Genomic DNA, 13,837 nt, shown 5'->3' on the forward strand with positions numbered 1-13,837 from the left:
AATCCAAATCCTCCCCTTCTGAAAGGATTCATGAAATTTACCGTGGCCCTTTCCGACACTTGCCTCCATACAGACTTTGACTTTTGCAGGCTCTTCTAGCCTTCCATGGAGCTCACTAATTTAATACCTTTCTTCTCCACTGGACTGGGAGTTAGCTCTTGAGGAGGAAGGACCACAGTTGTTTACTTTGTAGCCCCCGTGCCTAACTCAAAGCCTGGAATTTAAACTGTGTTTCTTGAAGGAAAGCATTTGAGTGTATAAAGTCTAAGGGATAAGCCGTGCATCCTGTGCCTGTGGTCCATATTTGGGACCAAAGCCTCTCCCTGAGCTCTGGAACTGTCCCTGTACGCCGTGTACAGCGTGAGCCTCAGCGCCACTCAGGGCACAGGATGCCAGCTGGCTCCCTATGGTGAGCTCCAGCCTGGCGCTTTGATGCCATTGTTTGAACTTTGAGATTTAAAACATTCAAAAAAAATTCACCTTGTAAAGTAGAAAGAAATGTTGCATCATTTTCAAGAGGTAAAAAAGATCAAGGACCAAATTTTTCATGATTTTTCTCACTTGTGAAATTTTGTGAAACAAATGGAAGAAATGTCACCTGCTTCTAGGAAATTTAAGTATTTTTTTCTCTAATATTTGCCTGTTCTACTTAAGTGTCACCTACCAGAAGTATACAGGGTTAAGTCTTCCTGTACATGCTTTCCACTCATCTATGTACTCAGGCTGCTGACAGCAGGATAATAATGAGAGCCACACTGAATGTGAGTCTGAAACCAAAATCCTTAGGTGAATACATATCAGTAAAAAGGGAAGGTCAGTGGATACCATCAGATGTGCATTTAATTTCTCAATTTTCTCAAACTCCTTTGTGCACAATCAGCAAAAAACTATTGAAAAAGCTGCAATGATAAAAAATAAAACACTGTATTTTGTGTATAAATGGCCCCTAAATGCAAACCAATTCTTTCATTTGGTGCTCATCTGAAGAGGACTGAGCTGGTTTTGGCACTACCATAAGCAGGCCCTCAGTGCTACTGCACCATCTGAACACACTTTCCTAGTCTGTTTTCTTCTTCGTTCTCCTCAGTAACTGCTTCTCACCCTTCCTGTCAAATCTCCAACACCTTTCCTCTCTCCTCACTGTAAGATGATGAATTTCCTTCTGTTAGCTCAGAAATATTGAAAAGGATTAGAAGAGAACCCCCAACAAGCCCCACTGTTCAGTGCTCCCCCACTGTCATCTGTACACATATTCTCTCCCTTCCCTACCTGAAGCTCTGGCCAATCACTTATTGTCATCTGAGACCACCTCCTGTACTGTGCGCCAGATCCTTTCCCTTTTCTGCTATCCAGGGGCATCACACAAGCAAATGGCCCCCTCCTCCTACATCATCAATATTTACGTCTCTCCAGACTCATTCCGGTAATCACACTTACACACTATAGTACCTCCTACCTTTAAAAGTCCTCTGTTGACTCTGCACATTCTCTCATTATCTCCTTAATTTGCTGTATACCTGTACAATAAACCTTCTCTAAAGAGTCATCTATACTTGATGACTCTCGTTTCTCCCCTCCTATCCTCTCTCAAATCTATTCCACAGGACTTTGGTGTTTTCACCCCTGTGCTCCATAGAAATTACTCTTGTCAAGGTTACCAATGACCTCCAGGTGGCTGAATCCAATGTCCCAAGTCCCCGTGTAACTTGATCCATCATTTGGTGTGGTTGTCCCTCTTTGCTTTCGGAAACCCTTTGGCACTAGGAAGACATGCTCCTTAAAATATTTTTATTATTAATATTATTTTTAATTGTAAAATTATAATTGTATACATTTATGGAGTACAATGTGATCTTTTGATGTATGTATACAATGTGAAATGATTAAATTCAGTTAAGTAACATCCATCACCTCATTTACTTATCATTTTTTAAGTGAGATGTCTGAAATGTACTCTCTAGCAATTTTGAAATATATCACACAGTATTATTGGCTATAGTCACCCTGCTGTGCCATAGATCTCAAAAACTTATTCCTCACCCCTGTAATGCTAGCACTTTGGGAGGCTGAGGCAGGTGGATATCTTGAGGCCAGGCGTTCAAAACCAGTCTGGGCAACATGGCTAAACCCCATTTCTACTAAAAATAGAAAAATTAGCCAGGGGTGTTGGCACATACCCGTAGTGCCAGCTACTTGGGAGACTGAGGTGGGAGAATTGCTTGAATCTGGGAGGCAGAGGTTGCAGTGAGTAGAGATCACGCCACTGCCCTCCAGCCTGGATGAGGAAGCGAGACTCTATCTCAAAATAAATAAATAAACAAACAAACCCAAAACCAAGAAACAAAAACAACGAAAAACTTTTTTCTCTTGCCTAACTGAAATTTTGCTCCTTTTGACCAGTAACTCCCTATTTCCTTTCTTACTTTCCCTCCCCACTCCTGGTAACCACCATTCTATTCCCTACTTTTATGAATTTGGCTTCTTTCGGATTCAATGTATAAGTGAGACCATGCAGTATTTGTCTTTGTGTGCCTCGCTTACTTCGTTTAGCATCATGTGCATCAGCTTCATTCATGTTGTCATAAATGACAGAATTTCCTTCGTTTTAGAGGCTGAATAGTATTCCATTGTGTACATATACCACATTTTCTGTATCCATTCATTCATTGATGAACATTTAGGTTGAGTCCGTATCATGGCTATCGTGAATAATGCTGCAGTAAACATGAGAGTGCAACTATCTTTTCAACATATGTATTTCAATTCTTTTGGCTATGTATCAAGAAGCAGAATTGCTGGATTATATGGTGGTTCTATTTTTAGTCTTTTGAGGCACCTCCATACTATTTTCCATTACGGCTGTACTAATGTGCGGTCCTACCAGCAATATATAAGGGGTCCCTTTTCTCTACCTTCTGACTAACACCACAAATAAACTCACACATTTATAGTCAATTGATTTTTGACAAAGGTGCCAAGAACATACAATGGGGAAAGGGCAGTCTCTTCAATAAATGGTGCTGGGAAAATCAGATATCCACATTCAGAAGAATAAAATTGGATCTCCATCTCACATCATATTAAAAAATAATCTCAAAATTGACTGAAGACTTAAATAGTAGACCTGAAACTGTAAAACTACTAAAATAATATATAGGGGAAGCTTCACAACAATGCTCCGGGCAATAAATTTTTAGATAGGTTCCCAAAAGCACAGGCAACAAAAGCAAAAAATAGACAAATGGGATTTCATTAAACAAAAGCTTCAGCACAGCAAAGCAAACAATTAACAAAATGAAAAGATAACTCATGGATGGAAAAAAAATCTGCAAACCATAAGATATAGTTTTGATATTTGTCCCCTCCAAACCTCATGTTGAAGTGTCATCTCCAGTGTTAGAGGTGGGAGATAGTGGTGTTTGTGTCATGAGGATGGATCCCTTATAAATAGCTTGATGCCCTCCCCACAGAAATGAGTGAGTTCTCACTCTGTTAGTTCACCTGAGAGCTGATTGCTTAAAAGAGCATGGTGTCTCTTTTGCTTCCACTCTTGCTGTGTGATGTGCCTTCTCCCGCTTTGTCTTCCATCATGAGTAAAAGCTTCCTGAGTCCTTTCCAAAAGCTGAGCAGGTGCCGGCACCATGTTGCTTGTACACGCTGCAGAATCATGAGCCAAATAACCGACTATCTTTTCTTCAGAAATTACCCAGCCTTGGGTATTCCTTTATGACAATGCAAAACAGACTAACACACCATACATCTGATAAGGGATTAATATTCAAAATATATAAGGACCCCAAACAAGTCAACAAGAAAATCAATAACCCAATTAAAAAATGAGCAAAGGGCCTGCACAGACATTTCTCAAAAGAAAAATTAGAAAAGGCCAACAGGTTCATGAAAAACTGCTCGAAATCACTAATTATTAGGGAAATGCAAATTAAAATCACAATGAGATATCACCTCACACTGTTTGAATGGAAGACACACTCTTTTATTTCTCTTCTGATATCACTAACTGCTAGTTTTTAGTCTTAGTTGGTTTATCAAGCAGGAAATTTCATCCAGTTTGAGGTGGTGGGATCATGATGCAGTAGTAGTTTTTAAAACATCTTTCAAGTTATCACTGAAAGACAAATGGACCAACCACCATAGTGAAAGGAAAAAATATGCATGACAATCATCCTCAAGAAAACTGGATGGCAGAAAATCTTCCCAAATCATGGAATCCATGCATATCAGCCAAACCCCTACCAGCAACTGGACTGGTGAGAGATCAGCAGTTGTACAGTGCAAGTGATAGAAAAATGAAAAGCAGCCAGGAGCGCTGACTCACGCCTGTAATCCCAGCAATTTGGGAGGCCGAGGCGGGTGGATCACTTGAGGTCAGGAGTTCGAGACCAGCCTGTCCAACATGGTGAAACCCCGTCTCTACTAAAAATACAAAAATTAGCTGGGTGTGGTGGTGAGTGCCTGTAATCCCAGCTACTTGGGAGGCTGAGGCACGAGAATCACTTGAACCCAGGAGGTAGAGGTTTCAGTGAGCTGAGATCGGGCCACTGTACTCCAGCCTGGGTGACACAGTGAGACTCCATCCCTCCCTGTGGGGGGAAAAAAAGAGAGAGAGAGAGAGGAAGAAAAACGATTATGCTTAGCTTTTGCTTTATGCACTCCTTTTACAACTTAACCCTCTAATATTTGACACCATTATAGAAGACAGTGTCCATATGGCCTCTTTCATAAAATAGATGACAAGAACTTGGAGACACAAGGGGGTGTAAAGCCTCTGACCACAAACAGCAAATGAGTGCTGATGTGAATGGCCCTAAACATGAAATATACTGGAAAAAATGTACTGGGCTCATAGTCTCAATTTTAATAATTCAACCCAAATAACATGAGGCTTTCTTGCTTCCAACTCAAACCTCATGTCAACCCAGTACCATACACAGAAAAACCCATACATCTGACTTCAAAAAGCCCTAAGGAGTAACACAAGTCTTTTTAGTTGAAGTTTTTATTTTTATGAGGTTCTGGAGGAGGGGGCTATTGCATTGTCAAAAATACGCTCAGATTTTGTAACACACCGGACATTGTTCCTCTTCCTCCTCTTTTTTTTTTTTTTTTTTTTTTTTTTAAAGAAAAGAGCTCATTTATTTGGCAAATTGAAAACTAATAATAGCCCTAATTAAACACTTTATTTCTCCCACTATAGAGCAAAGTGAGAACAAATGAAAGCATGTCAATCCCTAATGTTAAGTGAATTATCCAGAATGATATAATTTACAGCTGGTGGATCTGAATACTGACTGAAAACTCAGGCTCTTCTCACTCCATTACACCTCACTACTACCAAGGTGACCCTCAAGTGAATCATGAGTTCCAAATCCTCTTAATTTGTTTTTCTTTATCACTTTTATTTAGGTGCCTTGTGTATTATTGACCTTTTAGCTTTTTAATTAAAACAAACCCAAATTTTTTTTTCTGTTCACCTCTTCATTCTTACTCACTGCCATGGTTTTAAAATCTCCCTGAAAATTTCTAGTTTTTTGTTTTTTCAGAAGTTAATCCAAATACACTCCCATCATCACCTGCCTGTCTTTATTACCACTTTCCATCTACAATTTATAAATTTTATTCAGAGCTTAATTTCTAGAAATGTGCCAGAAGCAACTTTTTTCGAAAGCTGGGTGGGGTGGGGGAAGGAATTTTTTTCTTAATATTTCTTTCAGTAAACAGTTCTATTGCCTCCCAAGCTGGTCTTCATAAGACAGCCTCGGGGAGAACCTCTGCTAAGGCAGTGTGGAAAGGAAGTGTGGCGCTGGAGCCCCAACACAGAGTCCCCACTGGGGAACTACCTAGTGGAACTGTGAGAAGAGGGTCACCATCCTCCAGACCCTAGAATGGTAGATCCACCGACAGCTTGCACCATGTCCCCGGAAAAGCTGCAGGCACTCCACGCCAGCCTGTGAAAGCAGCCGCAGAGGCTGTACCCTGCAGAGCTACAGAGGAGGAGCTGCTCAAGGCCATGGGAGCCCACCCCTTGCATCAGCATGCCGTGGGTGTGAGACATGGAGTCAAAGGAGATCATTTCGGACCTTTAAGATTTAATGACTGCCCCATCAGGTTTTGGACTTGCATGGTGTCTGTGGCCTCTTTGTTTTGGCCAATTTCTCCCATTTGGAATAGGAACATTTACCCAATACTTGTACCCCCCATGTATCTTGGAAATAACTAACTTGCTTCTGATTTTACAGGCTCATAAGTGGAAGGGACTTATCTTGTCTCAGATGAGACTTTGGACTTGGACTTTTGTGATAATGCTGGAATGAGTTAAGACTTTGGGGGACTGTTGGGAAGGCATGATTGGTTGTGAAATGTGAAAAGGACAGGAGATTTTGGAAGGGCAGAGGCAGAATGATATGATTTGGCTGTGTCCCCACCTAAATCTCGTCTTGAATTGTAATCCCCAAGTGTTGAGGGAGGGACCTGATGGGAGGTGATTGGATGATGGAGGTGGTTTCCGCCATGCTGTTCTCATGATAGGGAGCTCTCATGTGATCTGATGGTTTTAAAAGGGGCAGCTTTTCCCCTGCACACTCTGTCTCTCTCCTGCCACCATGTAAGCTGTGCCTTGATTCCCTTTCGCCTTGTGTCATGATTGTAAGTTTTCTGAGGCCTCCCCAGCCATGCAGAACTATGAGTTAATTAAATCTCTTTCCTTTATAAATTACCCAGTTTCAGGTAGTATCTTTTTAGCAGTGTGAAAAAAAGACCAATACAGACAGCTTCTAGCAATTTTACATCACTTTTATGTTCAATGGGAATATTTATAACATAGGTCAACCTGGTTATCATGTTAAATAGAAGGTGTGGACCAGTGGTTCTCAGTCTTGAGAGTGCATAAGAATCACCTGCAGAGCTTGTTCACAGACTTTTGGGCCCACCCAAGAGTTTCTGATTCAGTCTGAGGTGAGGCTTGAGAATTTGCATTTCTAACAAGCTCCCAGGTGATGCTGATGCTGCTGATTTGGGTACCTCTCTTTTGAAAACTATTATAATGTTTCTAATATTTTAAATATTTTTGGCTTTATGGAAGTATAATTGAATAGAAATTTTATATATCTATGGTGAACAACTTGATGTTTTGATTTACATATAAATTCTGAATTGATTGTCCACTCTTCTTAAAGTTTCTTATGTCACTCTAGCCTTTTTTCCTTCCTACATCTGTAAACTCCCAACCTACCTTTCCTTCTTCCCCCTTGTGTTTACCATTTCCGTCATCTTCCTTCTACCACATATCTCTATGACATTTCTGATACAGATCAGTTTAGCTTTTCTTTGTTTTTAGTTCAGCAACAACCCTAGTCCCAGCTCAGCACAACAGACACAGAGCAGTGTGAACAAAGGTCCTCCCTTCCCTCTCAGGCACCAGCTGAGCAGCTTCTACTGTAGCATTCATCTATTCCACTGTATGAATTCTCATTCCTCTACTGTCTTGCTTCTTAGCCTTGTTTAATTCCCCAGCCCTTACCCTGCAGCCATTTTGAATAAACTCTTGTAAAGTACAGAGGACAGACATTTGAAATATCCACTTCTCACCATTAAGCATGCAACAGGATATGCTTCTGCCACACCCATCTAATTGGGGTTTATTTGCTTAATATTAAAATGCTCTCAGATATACATAAGCCATCTGCTTTTCCTCCAGATTCACTGAGCCCTGATGCATTAAGCATCTGTAGAGCTATTTCATTTTATGTCATTAAGGATGGGAATGTGCAAATGTAAATACCAATTGGAAAGCTTAAGTAGTTTTTCAAATTTTTCAATCATATTGTTTACTATATTATTATTCTGGATTAGTCTACTTTAGGTACAATTTCACAGTATCATCAAAGTCCTACGCCAATATTTAGATCCCAAATGACAAATTTAATGGCCTTAGTTAACACTCCAATGATGTAGGCTTAATTTTATGGTTCACCTATTTTTGCTATTTACTTTCCCGAGCTTGAGCCAAGCTGAAACAACTATAAGAAAGCAGAGTCTGATTTTCCATGAAATAAAATGCTACTGTCCTTGTAAAGGGAAAACCTAGATTTTCCTAAAATGACACCTGAAAGGACTCTCCAGATGGAGGTGGAGGAAATGTAGGTTACATTTCTCTTCTCTCGGTTAATGCCTTAATCAGATTCCCTTCAAAGAGATGCTCCTTCTCTGGAATGTTCCAGTTCAAATGAGGAGCTGAAACTCTGCCCTCAGCAGCCTTTGACACTGCTGGTTAAAGACCATAACATCTAATGAATGAATGAATGAATGAATGAACTTGAAGTTTCCAAACAGGTTTTATGAGGAAAGCCTAAAACGTCTCCTTCCTTGATCTATGGCGCCTAGCCACTCAATCCTTTTTCCCAGAGATGACCAGTGCAACTGATATCTTTTACATCATTCCTGACACATTGTACACTTAGACAAATCATCATACAATCCCTTCCCCACTTTTCACGAGCATGGTGGCATACTGCACCTACTTTCTGCATGTGGCTTTGCCCCTTACTCTATCTTGGAAATACTCCAGCATATAGACTCCATTCTTTTCTGATAGCTGCATAATGACCCATTGCATGGCAGTACCATAATTTATGTAAGCAGTTTTCCCCTAGTAGGCATTTGGGTTGTTTCTAATCTTTTCTTACTACCAAAATGCTTCCATGAAAGCAGTGAATGACTTTTTTACACATATGTGGGTGTATCTGCATGACAACTTTCTAAAAATTTCTGGGTCAAAGGGTATGTGCATCTTTAATGTTAACACATAGTGACAAATCTACCCTACTAATATTCCAATTTAAAGTCTTCCCAAAGTAATTAATGTATTTAAAGAGCTTATAAAAGGCTCTGAAATAATGTAAGGACATTAAACCAGTGACCTCAAGTTAGATAAGATGGTTTATAAGATATGGGGCATGCTTCTTTCATTTGTGCTTTTCTTCCTGGCTCTCAACTTGCTTTTACAGGGCAGAAATTATCTCAATGAGAAAAGGTAGTTACTTCTACCCCCTTATCTGCCTCATTCATTTCTCTAAGTCACAAAGGAGCATAGGCTGCCTTAGGTAATGCAGCTCAAAGAAGAGAAAGTTACTAGGACTCTTTTAGCATAGTATTTTTCTCATTTCCATCCTTCCAACCCCAACATCAGGCCCAACCAGAACAAATACCAGAGGCCAAGGACAAGAGTGATTCATTAGCAAAAAGGCTGGAGAGACAAAGGGGCCATAGAAGGCTGAAAAGGAGAAACAGGACATGTGAGAGATTTCTTTAGTGCCAGGATAAAGGGGGCCATATGGTGCCCCTAGAGAATAATGTTGTGGTGGCATTATTTACTCTCCTGGTTGACATATTATTTTTGTAACATGCACAGAGGATGAAGATTAAGACAGTTACTATTATTCTATGGAAACTTAAAGTTTGAGTACATTTTCTTTTTCTCCTAATTTTCCAATTTTCTGAAGTGTTGGTAAAATCCTAATATATCAAATACACATTACAATGTAAAAAATACTAAATAAAACTATTTGTAATAAAAGGTTGTGTGGCAGAGTTTGCTATGTGTTCACTATATTCTATTTCCTTTTCTTTTTGGGCTACACCTAGATCCTGTTTTTCTGCTTTCCTTGCTGTCTGGTGGGATACCATGATTATGTTCTGGCCTGAGGAATGTGAGTAGAAAGAGGTAATGCGAACTACTTCCAGGCCTGGCCCCTAAAAAGTTCCCCATGCAATCACTTCTATTTTCACTCTTTTTTCTTTTGTACCTAGAGGCAAAACAAAACAAAATCTTCAGTGTCCTAGGCTTTCACAAAACCAGAACACAGAATGAGACTGGGTCCCTGAATCTGCTTGGAGGAGAGCTACTCAAGAAAGCTTGAGTTTTATGCCCTCATTAACCGGATGTTAGTTTTCCTTTCGGATTGGCCTTTGATGACAGATTACTCTTATGCATGAAGGCAAGTATAAGATTCAACTTCGTTATGCAGCTTTCCCCAACTAAAAAAAAAATCTTGCCTTTAACTAGCAGAAGGGATTAGGTAATTCTTTTTGAAAGAATTCTTTTGAAAGAATTTGCATGCTAGAATATACTTTTGAGTGTATAAACTCTATACTGGTGGCCTCCAGCCCTTGGAACCCACGGGCCACAGGTAGAGTGAATCATGGCTACATGAAAAACTTGACCTATGGCATGGACAGGGGAAGAGGAGAAAAGGGAAAGTTGAAAGGGTGGGATGGGTGAGGGTGAGAGAACACTAACACTTGGAGGGGACTTATCAATATGTCACGGCCTGTGTTGTCTGTTTTCCGTAGCAACCCAATGGGACAGGTGTCATCCTCTCTTTATATAAAGGCAAGAGAACTCAGTCCCTGGGAAGTTTCACTGATTCAAAAATATGGAGTAAATGAATAGTAGAACCGGCACTAAAGTAACATAGAGAGGGGCATCCCCAAGTATAAGAAATACAGAGAGATCAGAGATACAGGAAGGAAAAGTAAAGAAGAAAAGAGAAGTGGTTGGGAGTGGTGGCTCATGCCTGTAATCCCAGCACTTTGGGAGGCTGAGGCGGGTGGATCACTTGAGGTCAGGAGTTTGAGACCAGTCTGGCCAACATGGTAAAACCCCGTCTCTACTAAATACAGCTGGGTGTGGTGGTGCATGCCTGTAATCCCAGCTACTCTGGGAGGCAGGAGGGTCACTTAAACCTGGGAGATGTAGGTTGTAGGGTGCTGAGGTCATGCCACTGCACTGCAGCCTGGACGACAAAGTGAGACTCTGTCTAAAAGAAAAAAAAAAGAAGAAGAAAAGACAAGAAAGGTGAGTTGTGAGGGGAACAGCGCTGGGTACGGGCCCAGGGTCTCAGTGGCTCCTCAACTCCAGCTACTGACTCCTCTTTTTTCTGAACATATTTGCTCTGTACCAATGCCTGCAACTGAAGGAAATTGCTTGAGCTGTTTTTTATTCACCAGGACACTTTGTCCCTTAAAGACATGTTCAATTAAAGAGCTCTAAAAGGATTGCATTAACGGGAGATTCCAGTCTTCTTTTATTTTTCATCACCAAAATGACAAAGACAGAATCAAGCGCCATTAGTGCTGATACTTCAGTTCATGTAAGTCTTCATTAGAGCTCTTTAATGTAACCATTTAAAGAGACATCAGCTTTTCAGAAAAAACACTCTTTGAAAGCAAACTTAATGAAGTCATTTCTACATAATCTGGAAGCAAAAATGTCTTTTGTGATTGAATTTCTTTTTCCAACATATTGACTAATGTCAGATTATTACGTGTCAGTGAGCTGAGCAAGCACATACTTTGCTCTGTATTGGTATCTCTGTATTCTCAAAGGATTAAGATGGCACAAGCTGGGAGGAATGACATTAAATTTAATTTCTGCTCAAGCAGAGGAAGAGTGCAGTGCCTTTGTTCTTTGCCAACAATTCTGGTTTTTAAAGATACATGCAGTTCCTAGTATTTGCTGGTATTTTATACCCAAAGAGGTGGTATTGAGGTGATTAGGCTTACCCACTGCTATTAATGCCTAACACCCTCTCATGGTTTCCTAGTGAATAAGACCCCAACTTCTTGCCTTGACCTACAAGGCTCTGAATAATCCAGCTACCTCCTACCTTCCACCTGTCCAGTCTCAAGCCTCTCTCCTAAACTTACTAGGCTCAAACACAGAGGGCTCCTCTCAGTTCCCTGAACATTGTTCATCTCTTTCCCATCTCATGGCCTTTGCACTTACTCTTTTCTCAGATCGGAAGGCATCTCCTGAGGTTCTCTGCATCACTGACTCCTCGTTCTTCAGGTCTCAGCTCAGATGCTGCTTCTTCAGAGAGGTGTTTTCTGGCCACCCTATGGAAGGTAGGGCACCATGATCTCACATCCTTTTCCCCTCTATCACACTGTTCTGTTAATTTTTGTAAAAAATGCTTTCTGGTTCTGTTCATTTTTTTTGGTGGCACTATAATGTAAATTTATTTTAATGAATTTACTTTTGCTCCAAGTTTACAATGAGAAAAGATCTAGTTGGTCCCTCAATATGTAATTAGGACACTTCAAATGGATCGATTGTATCCATTTGGCATAAGGCGAGCTCCAGAGCCTGGCACATTATAGAAGTTCAATAACTACTTGTTGAAAGATAGAATAAATAAAACCGCTGGTATAATAAGATCATGGCTTTTGATGAGCTTGGAGGATCTTAGCGGAAGAGAGAGGTGCTACAACACTGAAAATGGGAAATTCACATGAAAATTTTCAAAAAGTAAAATCAGATTTCACAAATCATAAACTGGTGAATTTAGTGGAAATTCCAGGTAAGATGCTAAGATAATTTATAACATTTTATACAAAGCAATGGCAATCTTTAGGAATCAATATAAATTCTCAAAGAGCACTGCAGGTTAAAAAAAACCTATTTTTAATAAAATTTATGTATTAGACTGCACTAGAAAGATTAGGAAGATGTTGAATCTGGGGTTTAGAATGACACTCTATCTAAAATAATGCATCACCTCAGTTCTTAGGAAGCACGTGAGGTTTGACTGATGTGACAATTTGGCAATAATATCTTACTAACTCTTGCTCTATTCAGTAATTTGCAGCATCTGGATAAAAAGATGTTTGCATACTTGCAGATCACATGAATCTAAGAATAACCAATAAGTTGGTTTTTAAAATATCAACATTTAAATTGATCTTATCAGATTGAAATGACTTACCGACTCAAACAAAATTAAGTTTAATAAAAGTCAATATAAGTGCCTGAGATCAAGTCTAAACATTCATTGAGCAGACACGAGATGAGGAATTTTTACTTAACAGTTACCTTTGTGTGTGGGGCAGGGAATGATAACCTTATGGCTCCAGGTTAGAAAGATTTGATGAGAATGGACAAGGTAATGTGATTGCCAAAAAAACTAATTTGATTCCTATTTACAAAGCACTCAGAGAATTCATGATGTCATAGGTGTATTTAGGGTTCAGTGTCTAATAATGGAAGTAATACTAAATTTCTTAGGGTGTAGAAAGACCAATTCTGCCAAGTAGAACCAATATCTTCCACATAGTAAATGTTCAATAATTATATATGTGTCTATTTTTCTTTTTATTAAAAAATGTTTTTTTGAGACAGAGTCTCCCTCTGTTGGAGTGCAGTGGCATGATCTCAGCTCATTGCAAGCTCTGTGATATGGCTTGGCTGTGTCCCCACCCAAATCTCATCTTAGATTGTAGCTCCCATAATTTCCACGTGTTGTGGGAGTTATAGAATCATGGGGTGGGTCTTTCGTGTGCTGATCTTGTGGTAGTGAATAAGTCTCATGAGATCTGATGGCTTTGTAAGGGGGAGTTACCCTACACAAGCTCTCTTTCCTGCCACCATGTAAGACGTGACTTTGCTCCTCCTTTGCCTTCTGCCATGATTATGATGTCTCCCCAGCCATATGGAACTGTGAGTACATTAAACCTGGTATTCTTTATAAATTACCCACTCTCAGGTATGTCTTTATTAGTAGAGTGAGAACAGACTAAAACAGTAAATTGGTATCAGATAGTGGCACACTGCTGTAAGATACCTGAAAATGTGGAAGTTACGTTGGAACTGGGTAACAGGTGGAACAGTTTGGAAGGTTCAGAAGAAGAAAGGAAGATGTGGGAAACTTTGGAACTTCCTAGAAATTTGTTGAATGTCTTTGACCAAAATGATGATAGTGCTATGGATGATAAAGTCCAGGCTGAGGTGGTTTCAGATGGTGATAAGGAACTTGTTGGGAAC

The 13,837-nt window shown here is 39.9% G+C and overlaps 1 protein-coding gene across 1 annotated transcript in view; it reads right to left on the reverse strand.

The window, feature by feature from the left end:
- Positions 1–3,235: 3,235 nt before the first annotated feature.
- The window catches only part of NKAIN3 (sodium/potassium transporting ATPase interacting 3), a 686,257-nt gene continuing 675,655 nt past the window's right edge, over positions 3,236–13,837 (reverse strand). Inside the window, exons 6-7 of the transcript XR_004026194.1 lie at positions 11,804–12,709; positions 3,236–3,657 (exon numbers count right to left, since the gene is read on the reverse strand). The gene's annotated coding sequence lies outside the window, so the exon portion shown is untranslated. The remainder of the gene's footprint in view (positions 3,658–11,803; positions 12,710–13,837) is intronic.

The sequence above is a fragment of the Nomascus leucogenys genome, chromosome 16, assembly GCF_006542625.1.
Source record: "Nomascus leucogenys isolate Asia chromosome 16, Asia_NLE_v1, whole genome shotgun sequence".
NCBI lineage: Eukaryota > Metazoa > Chordata > Mammalia > Primates > Hylobatidae > Nomascus > Nomascus leucogenys.